This window comes from Dromaius novaehollandiae, chromosome 13 (assembly GCF_036370855.1).
Source record: "Dromaius novaehollandiae isolate bDroNov1 chromosome 13, bDroNov1.hap1, whole genome shotgun sequence".
Taxonomy (NCBI): Eukaryota; Metazoa; Chordata; class Aves; order Casuariiformes; family Dromaiidae; genus Dromaius; species Dromaius novaehollandiae.
The window spans coordinates 18,744,902-18,762,151 of NC_088110.1; the positions used below are offsets into that span (position 1 = coordinate 18,744,902).

General features: G+C 44.1%; 1 protein-coding gene across 3 annotated transcripts in view; it reads right to left on the reverse strand.

Annotated features, from left to right (window-relative positions):
• MAF (MAF bZIP transcription factor) overlaps positions 1–17,250 on the reverse strand; it is a 190,183-nt gene that overhangs the window by 120,671 nt on the left and 52,262 nt on the right. The window contains exon 3 of one of the 3 annotated variants that reach the window (XM_064519735.1): positions 2,962–6,860. The exons of the other annotated variants lie outside the window; for them this stretch is intronic. The gene's annotated coding sequence lies outside the window, so the exon portion shown is untranslated. Of the gene's footprint in view, positions 1–2,961; positions 6,861–17,250 lie in introns of those variants that run through there. 3 annotated transcript variants of the gene reach the window in all.

A 17,250-nucleotide genomic window follows, 5' to 3' on the forward strand; every position in this document is an offset into this window, starting at 1 on the left:
TTCAGAGGCAACAATTGAGGCGCTATAAATTACTAAGTGTGCCAATTCCAGACACACATTTAGGAGGATTTTGTCAGACCCCACTCTGGCATGTGTATCGCCCGCAGAAACCATCCAGAAAGCCTAACAGGCCTCTTTAAACCCCAATGTGTGAAAGGCCCCAAACCGGGATTTAATGGATTAGCAAGGCTGAAAAGGACCATCATAATCATCTGGTTTTGTTTCCTGTGTAACACAGCTGAAGAACTTCACCCACTCATTTCAGCATCAAAGCTGTAACTTCTGTTTAAGCTATTGCATATCTTTAGAAAGACACTCACTCTTGATTTAGAGACTGAAAGTAAAGCTAAATCCACCACATTCCTCAGCCAACTGTTCCAACCGTTAACTACTCTCACTATGGAAAAGGCACACTTCCAGGCCAACTCTGTCCAGCTTTGGCTTCCTAGAGGCAGATCCTGCTACGTCCTTCCTTGCTGCATTAAGGAGCAGACTACAGGCAGATTTAAGCTGCGGGGGAAATAAACGATGAATCACTGCACACTTTCTCTTCTTGGAAAGTCTTGGAAATGTGTCACCAGAGAAGATTTATGAATGGACAAATTCATTGAAAGTACCATTTGCAACAGCGCAGCCAGAATAACCCATGCTATTTCGTTGAAGCACTTCTGTGCGTTTTTGTGTGCAGGTGTTTTCTTTTGCTTTGAATCCAGCGACTTTGAGATGATAGGAACAATAAGATATAGCTAAATACGTGTCGCGCTTAGAGGTCTCCCTCAGAACAACAGCCGAGGCGCAATTTTGTGCATCAAAGCACCGGTCTGTGTCACATCCAGTGCAGACACTGAACAATGTCCCTTTAGAAAGGGCACAGGGTGAGAGCAGCTTTATGACACTATTGATTTATTCTGAGCCTGCAGTTAAAAACTATACCCAGACAGACAATAAAAATAACTGCTCTAACCATATAACAGCTTCCTGCTACTAAAATGGATTTTGCACTTAAAGTCACGGAGGGCTTTTCTTTCTTTCTTTAAGTCTCAATTATGATTTTTTTTTGAATAAATAGAAACAAGAAATTGTCCAAACTGTTTTTAGTCCTGATGTTGTCCTTTTTTCTGATGCCTTCAGTGTTTAAAAGGGTTGGGGTTATTTTTCTGCAGCACAGTTGGGTTTTAAGTGAACCAGTAGTCACAATAACCTGGTACAAATCAGACCAGCTAGTTTAATGCCGACTTCCTACACACAGAAATGCAGAGTGGGAGTGGCAGTCTGAAATGGCTTTACCATTCAAGATAAAATTGATTATGGTCTTTGTGGTCAGCTAGATGAGCTGGGATTGAGGTCTTGGCCTTAGATTTGAATTCAAAAATAATCTTTAGAGCAACAGGATCATCTCCTAGAAAACCCTTTTTAACTCAGAGGACCCCATTAAAGGAATAGGTTTGGCAAGCTGCGATTTAGGCAAGCTGCAAGTGCATCCTTGCATTGAATTTGGTGTCCCAAGCAAGTGGCTAGCAAGGTTCTACGGCAATTAGCAAGCTTCGAAGATAATTGGGATGAAATCTTAAAAATGGAAGCCCTGGTTGCATGGACATTAAGGGATTGATGGAGTGTTTTAAGACCACATAACCACTTCTTGAGTTTTTGCTGAAAGACCTGAGAAGGTAGTTCAATAGAAACATGAGCAAGCACCACTGCTGTGTTAGAGAGGGCCTGTCTACCCTGTATCTACCCTGACCTCATGCTGGCAGTTTTCTGTACAGCAATGCAGTGAATCAGAGCAGTGAACTGATCCATGAGAAACCTAGGTGCCTTTTTTTTCTGGCCAGATTATTTTTCAGCCAGATGCAGTTCACTACAGTTCACACAACAGCACCTACAGGCACAAAAACATGGGTAGTGTGACAATACAAATGAGAGCCTAACGATGGGAGGGGGAAAGAAAAAAAAGAAAAAAAACAGCCTATGTGTGAGGTAGTGTCCGATGGGATGCGAGTCAGATAGAGCAGGACTACGCACGTAACATGGAGCCTGCTTCACAGCAGCATGGAGATGAGCAAAAGACTTTGAAGCTCACTTGCGACAGATGCAACTTACCTTGGAAGGGGTCAGATAACACAAGGAAGAGTACAGCGTGCTGGGTAAAAAAAACCTCAGAGGAGGGGGAAAAAAATCTGCTATTCAAGTGCCATTTGCTTTCTATTGGTTTTATAACTCAGGAGACATTGCCTGAGTGACACAGTGTGTGATACTGTAATGTGGCCTCCTGTCCCTGGAGACGCTCTTGGAAATTAGATGATTCCACCAGCAGGGTTTTTATACAAGTGAGCAAACAGATTGTAGTAAGTGAACCCAAACCCATGAAACATTGGTGGGGAAGTCAACATGAGGCTCTTCACATCTGGCTGGGAGATTTATCGTAAAAAATAAGTGAGGAAAAGTTCCAGATGAATTAATTATAATGTTTTAAAATTGAATTATTGACTATGTCTCCAAGATATGCTATTTTAAGAAAAAGAATATAAAACATACAAATAGGAATTTTACACAGAAAAACACCCTGTGGAAATCCTGTGCTCTCAAATCCAGAGACAGAATGCACAAGACCTTTTTCAGCTTTGTTTTTGCATATTCTTTTGGCAACTCTGTCATTAGAAACTTTAGCAGCAGTTCTTGCACTGGATGGCATTTTCTGGTGAAGCGTTCAGTCAAATGTGAAACTGGAGACAGTGATCTTTTTCAGTTTCTCTCATTTTCATGCAACGGTAAGCAGACAATATCAGAAGGTGGACGTTAAGATGTTCCCTTAAGTTACAGGGGACATGATCTTGAACACATCTTCAACTCATCTGCGCAAACCAGAATCTGGCCCTTACTCATCGTGCCTTCAGCCTCGCACAGGGCTTGGAACACAACTTCAAGAGCACAATTTCCTGATGAATCATTCCACACCGGTACTTATACTTCACTTCCCTTTTTATTACTTTTTGTGATCATTACTGTTTTACATCCTTACAATCATCATTCATCTCCAAGGGCCCCAAACATTTCACAAATTTTAAACGAGCAGGGTTACACAGCAGTTACCTCCCCCAGATTCAGAGACCCGACCTTCTCTCTCTCTCTCTCTCCAGAGCTGGAGACTCACCCCACGCAGAAGAGGGTCTCGCGATGCCTCCTTTGGTAACCTGCCTATCTGAATTCAGCACAGACCGAAAGCTGGTGCGATGTGAACTCCCCGAGCGGTGGGAACCGGTGCCCCTTCTCTTTTCTCACAAGGTACACGTGAAAAAATATGGAGCATTAACCTATTTTTAAGCTCAGCAAAACCATAACCAAACAGCCAGCTCTTTAAACAAAAACAACTAAGGCTGTTTAAAACCCCTAACTATGGTTTTCAGACTGCTAGGAGCACATTCTCATGCCACCCTTGAAAACCATAGGTAAACTCTCTGCCTCCCTGCCTTCCCCAGGCACAAGTGCCCTGGCCCAGGCACAAGGATACATGAAGAATACACGAGCAGTGAGTAAATCCCCGGGACCTGTTTCCTTCCAAAAGCAAAGCACGCTCTGCCCACTGGCACGGGCACACCGGTCTGCTGGAGCGATATCTGCTTTTATCCAGAGTGGTGCTCCGTGGGTTGGGTGAGACATGGGGCCCCTTCCGAAAGATAGCGTTAATGCTTCCTACTGACAGCCCCACACATGGTTGCTCCATGTGTGGCCATGGCTGACCAGCTGAAACGTGGTTCAGACAGGACCATGGTTGCTTAAAGGAGGTTTCATGACCCACTGCAGCAAGCTGTATCAGCAGCTTCATCAGCTGGGGGTGAGGTCTTGGCCTTCCTGAATGGGAATCTTGACTGGGAGCAGGGTTTCTCCCAGAAAGCACGAACAGCTCTGCAAAGCTGCATAAAATCCTCATGGGGGAATCGGTCCCTTCTGGTGCTTTACAACGACTGCTCTTCACAGTAGCAGAAATATTTGTGTTGGAGGTGGGTTGCTAAGCACAGCAACTACTGTATGGGAGCTAGGCACAACAAATCGGCTCCCCAGGTTTGGCTCTCCGCTTGAGCACAGCTACGTAGGCAGATACGGCTGCATAGCTCAATAATTGTGATAGCACACAAGTCCTGAGCAGGAAAGTATTTAAGGTAGCTGTGGCACCTGAGGGTTTGTACTATTAAGAGGTTCAACAGGAGCTGGTCTTTCCCAGAAGTAATAAAGAGGCTGATGTGCTTCATCAGGAAAGGAAGACATTCTCAATGTCTGTTGGCACAGGCCAGAATATAGGATACTTCTTAGGTGATAAAGTGGAATAAAGGGCCATGAAACAGCCTGACCCAAAGGGAGTAAAGGCTGTGCCTTTGTCCCACTGCATGTGGCACAGCAATATAGATTTATTGTGCTTATGAAATGTGAATTCTCAGAGAACTTGTGCTAACATCAGATCTTTAGATTCACATGGTTCTGGGACTTTGTGTTCTATCCAGGAGGTTCTTTTGACATAGCTTCCTAGAGGACTGAGCAAATATCTTCTGCCTCTTTCCATTCCCCACCAAAGCTGCAGAAAAAGCAGCAGAGTGCCTGAATGTGCTGCATCATTCTGCACTTAGAGCTAGAAGTTTTATTTGAGAAAGTAGCAACCTACACAGAATAAATAGGAGGCAGACCCAGAAGATCTGTGGGTGGATATGGTTGTTTGCAACTTAGCAAGCTGGTCTTTGAGAAATACTCAGTTCACTAGCTGGATGCCAATTGCCAAGCGATGCTATCAGTTGATTAAAACACAGCCTGCCAGCTTCCTGCTTGATAAAACTAAGTACAATCTGATTGTGAATTCTCAAATCCATTACAGAATGACTAGTCCATCACTTAAAACAACATACCCCATTTTGCCATGAATCATAAACATACTTTGCTAATACACATGCAACCACTAAACACGGACAAAAACCCTGATAGTCCATCAAGATGGTTCCTGAGTGCTGGATCCTGTGGGGTGGGAAATGCCAGGAGCTTCGAAGAAAAGGTTTCCTGTTGTTTCATGTTCAGCTGGGTGAAGGTCATTTCCTCTTCTCTCTCACACAGGAGAAGCTGAACCCTCAGCCCTTAAGCATATAACAGTAAGCTCCCAGAAACAACAGCTAACCCCTACAAGGAGCTGTCTCCAGTACAGCTATACTGACTACACCAGATCATCCTTTAAAGAAACATACTGCCCACTACACTCACCTCTTTTGAGACAAGGTGATCCCAGGTTGCAGAGGAAAAAGCAGCATGAGCTATTACAAGCCAGAGTCTTGCGCTTTATTTCTTCTGCATGCTGTAACACCAAAAGACACAGCTGCAGAGCCAGTCTAGCATTCCTGCAGAGGAAGGAAGGGGCACACTGCCAGTATATTAAGGATAACCCATTAGCTAGTTAGGGGTGTTTAAAAAGCTCTGTTGTTGACTCTTTTGAAGACTTTTTTCATCTGCTCAGGTGGAGCTGGGAACTCTACTCAAGATACACACCTGTGTTTGCACATCAGCTGCAATGCATCCTTGATCATCCCAATGTGATGGATAGAATTGTTACTCCATGAATCCCTATGGGACTCTTGCTAGCTAAATAGCAACACTGATGTACCAAAAGAAGCAGCCAGCCCTGGCAGAAACAGAAAGTCTTCATGCCTTAACACAAACAAGATCTTTCAGAGGGAAACAAATGGATCCAAAAGCTTCTAGTGAAAGTGAGCAAATGTGATGAAATTCGGAGGCCATTTATTATTGATCACCTGAGTAGCAGATTATAACAAAATGGAGAGGTCAGAGAGATAATAAACTCTAATCACAGGAATTCTCAGATAATGCTCTGATAACCAGTATTATCCTTCAGCTCCACCATTTCCCTTCTGTGTCCTTTTACCTTCTCTCTTCTCCTTTCCCCATGCCCCTCCTTTGGTTCTCCCTTCCCATTCTTTTTTGTTGCAATTAAACATTGCAAGAAACATTCAAATCTACACTTCTACATAAAATGTCAGTACAAACATTATCTGGTGTAAAATCAGTGTAGCTCCATCTATGGCCTCAATAAATTTTATTTACAAAAAAATGTGTATGCAGAAGACAAACATCTATTATTTACACTGTTGCAAAAACATAAGCCATAATATAAGGGGTAGTTTGCGCCCCCTTAAACTGATCAGAGTCCGGGACCAGTCTCTCCAGAAGTGAGGTGGACTTGGAACAAGTGTAATAAAGTGGAGAATCACAGGCACAGCTTCTTTGCTTACACCAACATGAAGTGAGAGGACAAAGAGGCTCCCAAAATGCTGTGCTTGTGGTTCACACTTGAATATGTGGTTTTAAAGCTGACCAAGCAACTGGAATTAAGTCTCATATAATTAAGTCTGAGCAATTTTAACTGAAAGTAGTCCTGGGATAATTAGCAGGTTGAAAAAGTTATGGCAAAGCAGATATAGGAACGGCACCAAAAGTTCAATATCACATCAAAAGTCCACAGTCAGAGAGGAAATTTAGGGTCAGTCAAAAGTTTTCAGCCTCTGGTGTGCAGACCCCAGAGGTCCATGGACTAAACCAAGCAAGTGGCTGGCTTGGTGGTGTGTTCCCACCTGCGTATCTCTTCAAGCTTTCCACACAGGACTGTCACGCTGCCCCAAAGTCTCTGTCTTCAAGAATGGTGCCTTCATCTTCTTGATGTATGTGGCATTGCTCTCTGGTCCTCATACCTGCCAGCAGTCCTGGGTTTTCTCTTGCTGCTGAAGAAACTTTTGGTCTCCTCATGGTACAGATTTATAAGCAGTGTGATCTCCTCTGGGTCCAGGTGTCACCACTCCAGATCTTCTGGAAGACTAAGGTTGGAAATTGGAAAAGGGATCACAAAAGCTGATAAAAATGGAAGAAAAAAGGAGAGTGGCAAGGAGGGACAACTAGAGAAGACAGGGCAGTTAATAAACAGAAAAGAGGATCAGGAAAAGTTTTAGTGGAAAAAAGAGGAGCAGCAGAGAGTCACAACAGCTGCTCCTCCAAAATACCAGCAAAAATGGTGACACGTACAGCACTCGACCCTTTCTATAGGGCAAGATCCGCTTCTGGCTGGCAGGGGAGCTCTGGGCAGTTTGAGCACCTCCCACTGACAACGAGTGTTATGTACTCACTGCAGGACTTAGTGGCAGGGTGGCTCACTCTCCGGATGACAGCTGAATGTCCCCACCAAGCACTGGAGTGCTTTGGGGAGAGTTTCCCATTTAGTCTCCTCTCCGAGGAATCTGCGTGCACCAAAACTGCTCTGCAACTGCACTAGTACTTGATACATGGAGACAACCAGGGCACTACTGCAAAACCACCCTGTCGTTCCAAACCAAAACACTAGTGTAGACACAGCCGAAGTGTAACCCAAGAAGAGCAAGGCTACTGTGAGTCAGCTTAAATTCATTAAATATATCCAGGGAAAAACTGTAGATGATACATGAAATAAAAAATGCTGAAAACCACCAGAAGCCTGCGGTTTTATTAGGTCATATTGTACCTTCAGCATTTCCGCAAACTTTAGCTAACATGAGTAGGATCTCTGCTTAAAGAACAATGAAACACAGTTTGCCCAGTGATGACTAAATTATGCAGGAGGAACTACAATTGATAAGAGAATGATTTGTAGACCTATTGTTTTCTAGATTCTTGTAAATAATCCTCATTGGTGTTAATCATCCATCCTCTGCTTTGTGTTATCACCAAGCAAAGTACACTTCCTAAAATAGCTATTTAGGGGCATAATCCTTCTGAAAGGCAGGACAACTATTGATTTCAACAGGACCCGGATCAAGCTGTCTGCTCTGACAGAGGTAAATGATTCTGGAATAGGTGCAAAACATGTCTGCATTGAAAAGTTTCTTTTCAATACGCTTACTGTAAGTTCAGTGAGCTATAGTAATCCCTTCCACATGGGTGTCTTACAGTGACTCTTCGTTCCTTTTACCGGCTCAGAAATGATCCAATTTGCTGAGGCTATTTTTCCCAGTTTCCAGTTCCTGCCTATGTCCCTTTTTAATGTGCCAGCAGTGTCATATGTGAGAAAGACTGCTTTCCAATAGCAGACACCTGCACCAGGACTTTGTGACTTTCTGGCTCTGATTTTATTGCTATCTCTGAAAAAGCACTTTGATCTTTTGGTGCTTCACCATTTGTCGCATTGCACACTTGTCAGGAGGGAACTATGGTACTCAGGACCTCCTTGTTTACTGGTTTTAGGGTAAGGTTCAGTTGGTTCAGTTTTAGCATGCAGATGAACTTGCTTGACCTTAACAGGTCTGCACTTTAAATAAAGCCTAAATAGTATTCGAGGGGATACAGTAGTATGCTGCTTACTTATGGAAACCACAAGGAAACTAGACAGCTTTTCAATTCGTGTATCAAAGAGAAAGAGATTTACACATAAAAGGATGAATTATTTTGATTTGTAGTCTTCAAGCCACTAAGCATTCTCCAACATAAATGCACCCTCGTCTCTAGTTTCTAATAATTCATATTAGGTTCAGTGGCCTAGATTTTCAAAAGTAGTAATTCTGGATGCCAATATTTCCCAGTGCCAACCCAAGGTGCCTTAAAAAGACCCAGTATTGCTGATATTGAGTATGTTCTGAAAATTGGGCCTTTTTAGCATCTCTCAAGCTAGACACCCCAAAGTGACAGCATCTAAAATTGTCGGGAGTGGGTTTGCCAGAGGGATAACGTTCTTTCCCCTGCCAGCACCGTCTGTTCATGCTGGTCCTCACAACAGCAGAAGACCATGCCTCAATGTATTCTCCCCCATCACCACTGAAGTTCCTTCCAGGGTCAAAATTACCAGTCCTTTTGACATTCTCAACCACTGAACATCCTATGTAACCTATAAAAAGAGCTCATTTCCTTAGCTGTTTCATATTTTAAATGGCTATCAGAGAAAACTCTGCTAAGGCCTAAGTCTGAATAGCTAAAATTTAGCTAGATGGTATTTGAGGGAGAGGAGGGGAGAAACCCTATCCCATTATCTGCATTATCCAGTTAGCCTTGGATGTCTTCCATGTACTTGGAGGACCAACCCCATTCTTGAGGCTTCGCGTTGCAGCCACTGCCTTTTTGGCAGAAGAAGGGTGGATGTGGCTCCCTTCAAAGTCAATCAATGTCACTTCTTTAATCAATCTAGAAGGTCACCACAGTGCTGCCATCTGAAAGACCTGGGTATAATTCTTGCTGAGTCCCAAATGTTTATGGGGGACTCAGGTTGCAGTGGGTGTTGGAAAAACTCTTTTCTGGCCCTGACCTCAGCACATCTTCTACTCTTTAGTCCTTTGGAAGATCGAAGAAAAATTATATCCAGGTCTCTGAGATACAACCATGCACAAATATGTGCAATGAACCCCCAGATTACAAGAACTTGGTTTTGTGTTTCATTATGGCTTTGAATACATCCAGCTTTGCTGAAACGTTCAGAAAGCTTAGAGAGCTTCTGAGCAAAGACATCACACTTTGAGCAAACTTGTGATGATTTTGAGTTTCACCTCAGAATCATCTACGAAATACCACTGTCCAGCTGGGATGTCCATTAATGGTCGCAAAACAGAAACCTACTGCATTTCCAAGAATTGCTGACTAGGAGGGGGATCTGAGCAAGGCATGTGCAAAACCCATTCAAACTTGAAGTCAGGATTCCTTGTATGAAGAAACCTATCAACAGAAAATGCTGAATCTTTTAAGCCAGAAAGCTCCTCCCCCACCCCTCTTAGAGTCATTTTATTACCACTTTGCCACAACTGGAACTGGATCCAAAGCCCACTAAAGTCAAGGATAGAATTTCCATTGATTTCCAAGGAGCCTGGATCAGATCCTAGATCACATTGTCACACTGCAGCAAAACCCAGCCTTGTTGCAGTGTACACACCTGCTTTCTGAAGCCTCTGCTCCAGCAGTTCAAATTCATTGCAGGTATAGAGTCTACAATATTTCAGCAGCAATTGGTGCAATGCTAAAGAAATACTCTTTTACCAAAATCGGCAAGGCTGAATACTGCTCCTTGTTAGTAAATTAGGCCAAGTAATGAACACTTTTTCTTAAGAGGATTTGTCTGCTTAAATCAAAACCAAGTGTCAAAAAAGCTTGTTCTATGAGACTGGTGCCTTCTTGCATAAGCTGTAGGCTAGGGCTGGCTAAAGAGATATGGAAAAGGTGAATGAGGGCCTCACAATATTTTTAATGGAGGTACTTAGGCTTCTTTTACTGAGAACAATACAACATAATCTGGTTAGGTAAGAAATCAGCAGCTTCTGTGAGCACAAGAAATAGAAAGACAGAAGGGAAGAAAAAAAGAAAGAAGGAAGGAAGGAAGGAGGGAAGGAAGACCCTGTGTTCCTTTTGCTAATATTTTATGTTGACAAGTCACAAAAACATGAAAACTCTCTTTAACCCCTTGCCTCCTCTTGGCAAAATCACCCACCTGCAAATTAAAATCATCTCCAGACATTTCCTGAATTATTTTCTTAGGCAGTTCTGTAATGTAAATTGTTGTGCACACTAAGAAATTAGTTTAAAAATAAGACATGGAGGGTGCCTGCCCCCACACAAAATCAAAACAGAAGTCTATATGCGAGGGGAATTTCTGCAAAGAGCAAACAACCCTCCGGAGCTGGTGCTGGAGTAGGTGCCCTAAACAAACCTAGAGCAGCAGCATAACGAGGCGATGATTTATTGCGCGCTATGCAACTCTCACTGCTGTGCAGCGCGTTGTGAGACCCGGCAACAGGGAGAGGCAGTAATCACCCAGCCGTCTCCTCCTCCTCCTCCTCCTCCTGCGTTTCTGGATATTACCTGCTCTGGATACTCCTGTGTGACACTGTACTGTGGCTTCGGCCACACCATCAGCTGCCAGGATGGGCAAACGATCTTCATGCTGCAACATTTCATCTGGCACCTAGAGCTGCACCTGCTCCTCCCTGCCTAAACTGGGCAAAGCAACGTATGGATACGCTGAAGCTTTGAGCAAATACAAAATGTAATTTGTGTTGGACATATTGTTTCTCTGTTTCTCCAAAAAACGATTTTCTGGAACATTTCCATCCAGGGGTGGAATCCTGGATCTTCTCAAGCCAATGGCAAAACTTCCTTTGGTTTCAAAAAGGGGCAGTACTTCACCTATTCCATTTTAAATGCATTAAAGAACTAATAACAGAGAGTACATTCTGCACACATAAACATATTTGTAAGAAAATCAGCATCCTAAAGAATTACAATCAATCAAACAAGGAGCAGAAACATGCAATGTAACCAGTATTGCACCAATCAATACAGATCAACGTGAGTCTGATTCTAACTCGGTGCTATTTGCAATTAACTGTGCTTTTTTGCAATTCAAAATTCATTTGGGTTTTTATAATGACTGGTGGGTTGCTTGCAGTTCTGCCAAGTTCCTCCCATTTTCTTCAGTTTAAGAATATAAAAAATTCTCTGCAATCAAGATTTAGTCTTCAAATGTGTTTGGTGAGTTATTTATAATAAATAAATGCGAAAAAAATTACCTGCAGACTACTTGTGTTCACCACCACCCCCCCCCCCCCCCACACACACAGGCAAAAAGGCTAAATCAGTGAAATAAATTAATTGCTATGAATTATTCAGCTCTACCTGTGGCAATGAAAAATAGCAAGAGCATTAGGTTTCTTCTTTGTGTACTAAGCCTCTAATTTATAGAGAATGCATATTAATAAAACACAGGATATTCATCAATATTCAAGTCACTGGCTCCCTGGCTATTTAATCTAAAATTACCAGCCAGCTCAAAACTCTTACTAGTTAATCATGCAATCTAAGCCATTCTGATATTGATGGTTAACATTAATTGCCCAACTGCCATTTATAAAATCCTCTCCTACATCTTTCTTTTGCCTAGCAGAGAACCTTTTGACACGTTTGACTTTACTAACAAGCTAGAAAAAGGCCAGTTCACGTGGGCAGTCCTTTAACCCAAAATGTTGGCTTGTTTGTTTGTTTCCCATGAAAAGGATGTCGTCTCCCATTGCGTTTTTAGCATCTCTTCTGTATATACCAACACAGCAGTCAGGGATACTTATACCTGTGGGTATAGAGAGGATAGAAAGAGAAATCCTAGCTCTCCTGCAGTCAAAGAGTATCACCTTGGACATCTGAGGCATCCAGATTTCACTTGTGTTTCCTGATATCATGACAACGGAGGGACACCACCACACAGCAAGGACGGCGCAGACTCCCCCACGGCGTCAGGTCACGCTGCCTTCAGCCCTGTGGAATCGGGACCCCAAACTAACTATCTTACATATCTATCTATCTCCAGGTCTTCCCAAGGAGAGGCTGGCATAGACCTGCAATGCCTCCAGACATTGCCAGCATCTCCTGCCTGACCTGCTCTGCACACTGAGCACAACAAGGACAATTTTGAGAACCTTTCACGTGATACAATTTGGCTGAAACTTAGGCTAAAACTCCCAAAGTTTCTTGTACTGGTAAGACGTGCTGGTGAAGAGGACGTTCGTGACAGCTTCCTGAAGCAATGCATGGCAACACCAACCTTGAGCCAATCCCGATATTTATCACCTGCAATTTTTCCTCATTCTTCTTCCCTTCATTTTTTTGAATTAACTTAATCAGATTAAAACAAACAAGGAAACAAACAAGCAAACAAACAAACTGGAAACCCTGCAGGTGTTTTGACCAAAAAGCTAAGATCCTGGAAGTTAACTATAAGTCAGCAAAACCGCCAAAGAACTCAGTGGCCTCTCTGAAGCAGGAACTTCAAACTACAACAACTTATAGGGTGACGTAAAAACAAAAAATACCATTCTTCATCACTTGCAGATGATTTTACCCTTGCTTCATTTAAGGCAAGACTTAAGAACCTCAAAAATGTTTTGCAAAAAAATATTTTTTGAGTAAAGAGGGGCCCTTTCTCTGCATACACACATTCTCTGGAACAGAGATGGAAATTTTCTGAATTTTGTTACTTTGCCCTGGTGGACTTCATGAATTACATACAAATCAGTAATTGTTCCCTGCCAGGATTTGAGAGCTGTTAGGCAGCGGTGACTGGCCAGACAAGGCACGTGGTGGGACTTCTGCGCCCCGATTGCTCCGCTGCACCAGCGCCCAGCTGGCCGTGAGCCCGCCGCGAGGACGCCCACCATCGCAGCCCTGCCAACACGAACTTGAACCTGGCTGTTTGCAGACGGCAAACACGAAAAGCGCAATTGCAGAGCCTATCCCAATCCGTTTCAAAATGCAGGTAAATATTTGTGAACCGTGTTTTGTAGCAAGTCCCGCTGGCGATGAAGAGCAGCTTCAAACGCAGGTGCATTGTGGCTGCGGAAAGGCAGCACGCTGGTGGCAAGGAGCAAACCACGGCTGCAGAGCGCAGCAGAGCCCCGGCCCGGGCACAGGTTACATGAAATCTCAGCATACATCAGTAATTCTTGGTGCCATAAAAGCATCCAAACTGGGCTTCCACCTTAGTTGGAAAACCATGTTTAAATTAAAACTAAAAACTATTCTTCTTAAAAGTGTTTCTGCAATACTTTGGCTGGACGCTGTGTTTTCCTAACCAATGTTTACATAGTTTGACCCATTTTCACTTCTTTGCCTTTAACTGAAACTATTAATTAAGCTGTTTAAAAATTAAATTGAGTATCTGCCTCCTTCGGACTGCAGCTCAGGCTTCATTTAATTGCTGGTTCCTGTGCTGAGTTTGGCTGTGAGGGTGTGTGAATCTGTCTCCATCTGGAAATGAACCCAAATTTACAAATACGTTTATACAGGCTACCAGACTGAGGCGAATGGCAAAGACATGCCCTCCTTTAATTGTTTTAATTGTTCGGAATGTCTCCCCGTGATATTAAAAATCACATTTGCAATAAACCCAGTGACATGAGCCCGGTGTAACTCACTGCAGGAAACTGTGTGCAGCTTTAAATAGCTTAGCTGGTGTTAGAGGCATAAAACAAATGTTTGATTTTGTAAGCATGAAAACATTCACACATTTCTTGTGATTTATATACCATAATCATGCTGGATTTTCAAGTGGAAAGGGTGCCTAGAAATTACTGGAAAAGGGTCATCTCCATCTTTCTATTTGCAACTAATATCCTACAAGGCTTTCTGTCTTAGAGGGGCCCAATGTGCATACCAAAGTCTGATTTAGATTTTCCCGTTGAGCGGCTTTTCTGTATATAAATCTCATGAAGACACACTGATCCTTTAAACTTCAGTGTTGATGCTGAAATTATGCTGTGTGTCAAAATTACATCAAACAACTGCACTTATTTCCACCAGAAAAATTTGATTATTTCACTCTCATTTACATTACATTTTTTCCCCACTATAATGCTGACTTGGAAATTCCCTTAGGTCTGGACACCTCGAAGTATATTTTTTCAGTAGAAAGGAAGCTTTCATTATTTTTATAATTCTTTTTTTTTCTCCTTGATTTGAATGTTATAATTGGATTGGAGAGATATTTATTGTGAACTTCATGTTTTGCCAGGCTCCACGAGCGGCATCTTTTAATTTCTCTCTTTTCAATGAACCTTTTGGCTTGATAAAAGTGGCTCTAAGGTATTTTTACAAAAGAGGCCAACAGAGTCAGTTCATTTTTAAACCCTCTCTTTTAAGTATCTCATTTCCTTATTATTTCTTAATAGAGGCACTATCCTGCAATGTCATAAAGAATGCTGCAGCTGACTTCAGTGGGATCAGGATCACTCCCTACTGTAATTAGTTCTATATTTCAAAATATTAGAGGTCATTTTCTTTCTTTTTTTCTTTCCCCATCTGCAAAAAGAAAACATTTTGGAAAAAAAAGACTTTCAAGGGTGACTGTCACTGTAATACTAAAAATAAGTTGCATGCATTCCAATTGCTACAATTTATGCCTCTAATGAAATTTTCCTCCTCTCATTTACTGCGTATTTTTAATGTAAGCTTTTACAGCCATTGATTCAGTATCTTTAATCTCCCCCCAATATTAGAGAGAAATGGAACTAACTAGGGAAAATCCATCTGGTTATAAAGCACACTGTCTATAAAGTTGTGCAGTTCATCCAAAAGTACTTTTTTCCCCATGGGGTTTGGCTAGGCTAAAATTACAATATTTCGAAATAGTGTTAATACTATTCACAGATTAATACACTTGTAATTAATAATAAGTTTAAAATATTATGATGTCTCCAGAGAAATCAAAGCACCTAATGTCAGTGAGCCCCGGCGTAGGGGATGGACCAGCTCCCAACCAGGGCAGCGAAGCTGTGCGGAGGGAAGCTGCAGCGCCCGGCAGAACGGTCCGGCGCCGGCAACAACCTGACCCGGCGCGGCTACGGCCAGGGCAGCGTGTCCGACCGTGCCCTCCGAGCAGCGGAAAAGCATTTGGTTCTCCCACATATCATCCTGGAAATGCTAAAAATGTAATGCATGGCTTCAGCCTTGCAAGCGCTCGCCTCTGCCCGCGCACAGGCCCTTCGAAACCAGCGGAGCCACAACGAGACTCCGAACCCGAAGGAGCATTGCCCAGATTGCGCAGATGAAGCAAAGACGGGTCTGCCTGCCTCGGGAGGGACTGCTCCGCACGCTGGACCTGGCGTTTAACTGGGGGGGCCGGGACTCCAGCGAGGCACCGGCCCTGCAGCGGTGGGGCACTGGACGAGAGCTCCCCAGGGAGCTGCAGGAGATGGGGCCTTGGTCCCACCAGCACGGCCCCCATCCAGGCTGGGGAGCGACACGAGTCGCTGCAGCAGAAACCCCCCTGCACCACCTGCCCAAGACCCCCGGGCGAGGAGCACGAGCAAGTCGCTTGGCCTCTTCCTTCCAACCCACGAGCCTGGAGACGCGTTTGCCGCCCCGACAACGTCTCATCGCAAGTAACGCGATGGCTGCGATGGAGACGGTGGTCCTGCCAGGAAAGGATCTGTGCATTCACCAGCTCGCGGGGCGCTTTTCGGGGAGCCGGCCAGCCTCCCGGACAAACAGCTCACCGCAGTTTCATGCAACGCATTAACGTCTTCCCACGCGTCTGCACGTGGCGGTGCTCTGGGCGCGCGCAGCCTCCCGCGGCAGCGGCGATGCGGGGACGCGTGTGCGGGGCACCTTCTCCCCTCCGCCGGGCTGCATCGGGCGCGGGCACCGAGCGCGGCCGCACGCAGCGCGAGAAAAACACGGCCGGCAGAAGGGGACCTGCCGCCGCATCCGCGCAACGGCCAGCATCTCGCTTGAAACCGCCCGGGAAAGCCGGTGCCGATCTTCAGGGGGCCGGAGGGGTGGGCGTGTGCTCCCCCCCGCCGCGCGCGGACCCTCCGAGCGGGCTGTCGGCCGGCGGGGGCAGCGCCTGCCTGCGCTCGGCGGAGACGAGCTCATTCACACACGCTAACATGCTGTTAAGCATAACACGGCCGTGTTTAAAACTGCGCTAGCTAGTCAGATCAAATACATTTTTAAAGATGCCTGCCTTTTTTTCCGAAAAGGAAGAGGTTTCGGTTAACATGTGCTAGTGAAAACTTTTCCTAGCATGGTACAGGCACAAGAGACGTGTGCGTTACGGCAAGCATCCTTTGGGCAAATATGGTCTGCAGGGAAAGCTGACTTAAAAAACAGGTTTTCCCTGATAATTTGTTTACACTGTCCAGTTCACAGGATTTCAACACGAACATAGAGCAAAATGTTTATGTGCAGCATAATACTCATGTAATCCAGCCACAATATTTATAAATTTGGCCCTAAGGCAGTACAGCCGTAAACATGATTACTATGTAATATGGTAATAACAACTCCTCAAAAGCTTTACAACTCTTCCTGTTAATACAGGTATCTCTTTAATGACATGTTAAAATTGAGAATAGAATTAAAAGCATGCACTTTGTACTGGGACAGATTCAATTCTGTGTCTTTACTGATAGTTGTAATATAAATCCAGGAAGAGGGCTATTCCTTTTAACAGAAAGTTTCTCTTCTTCCTGTAAATTGCTACTGCTGGAAAAACACATGCACCTTTTCTCTGTGCATGCTCTTCTGCTGCTAGATGCCCTGGCCGCTGCCTGTTCTCCAGGTCTATGCAGCCTGGGGATCCACCTACCACTTTTGGCTTCTCGTTTGAGGCCAGGATCCTCAATGATCCGATCATTTCCAGCGAAGCCGATCGCACCGCCACAGGCCAGCGAGTATGATCCTGCCTGGTGGATGAAATAGCAAGTGCGAGAGCAC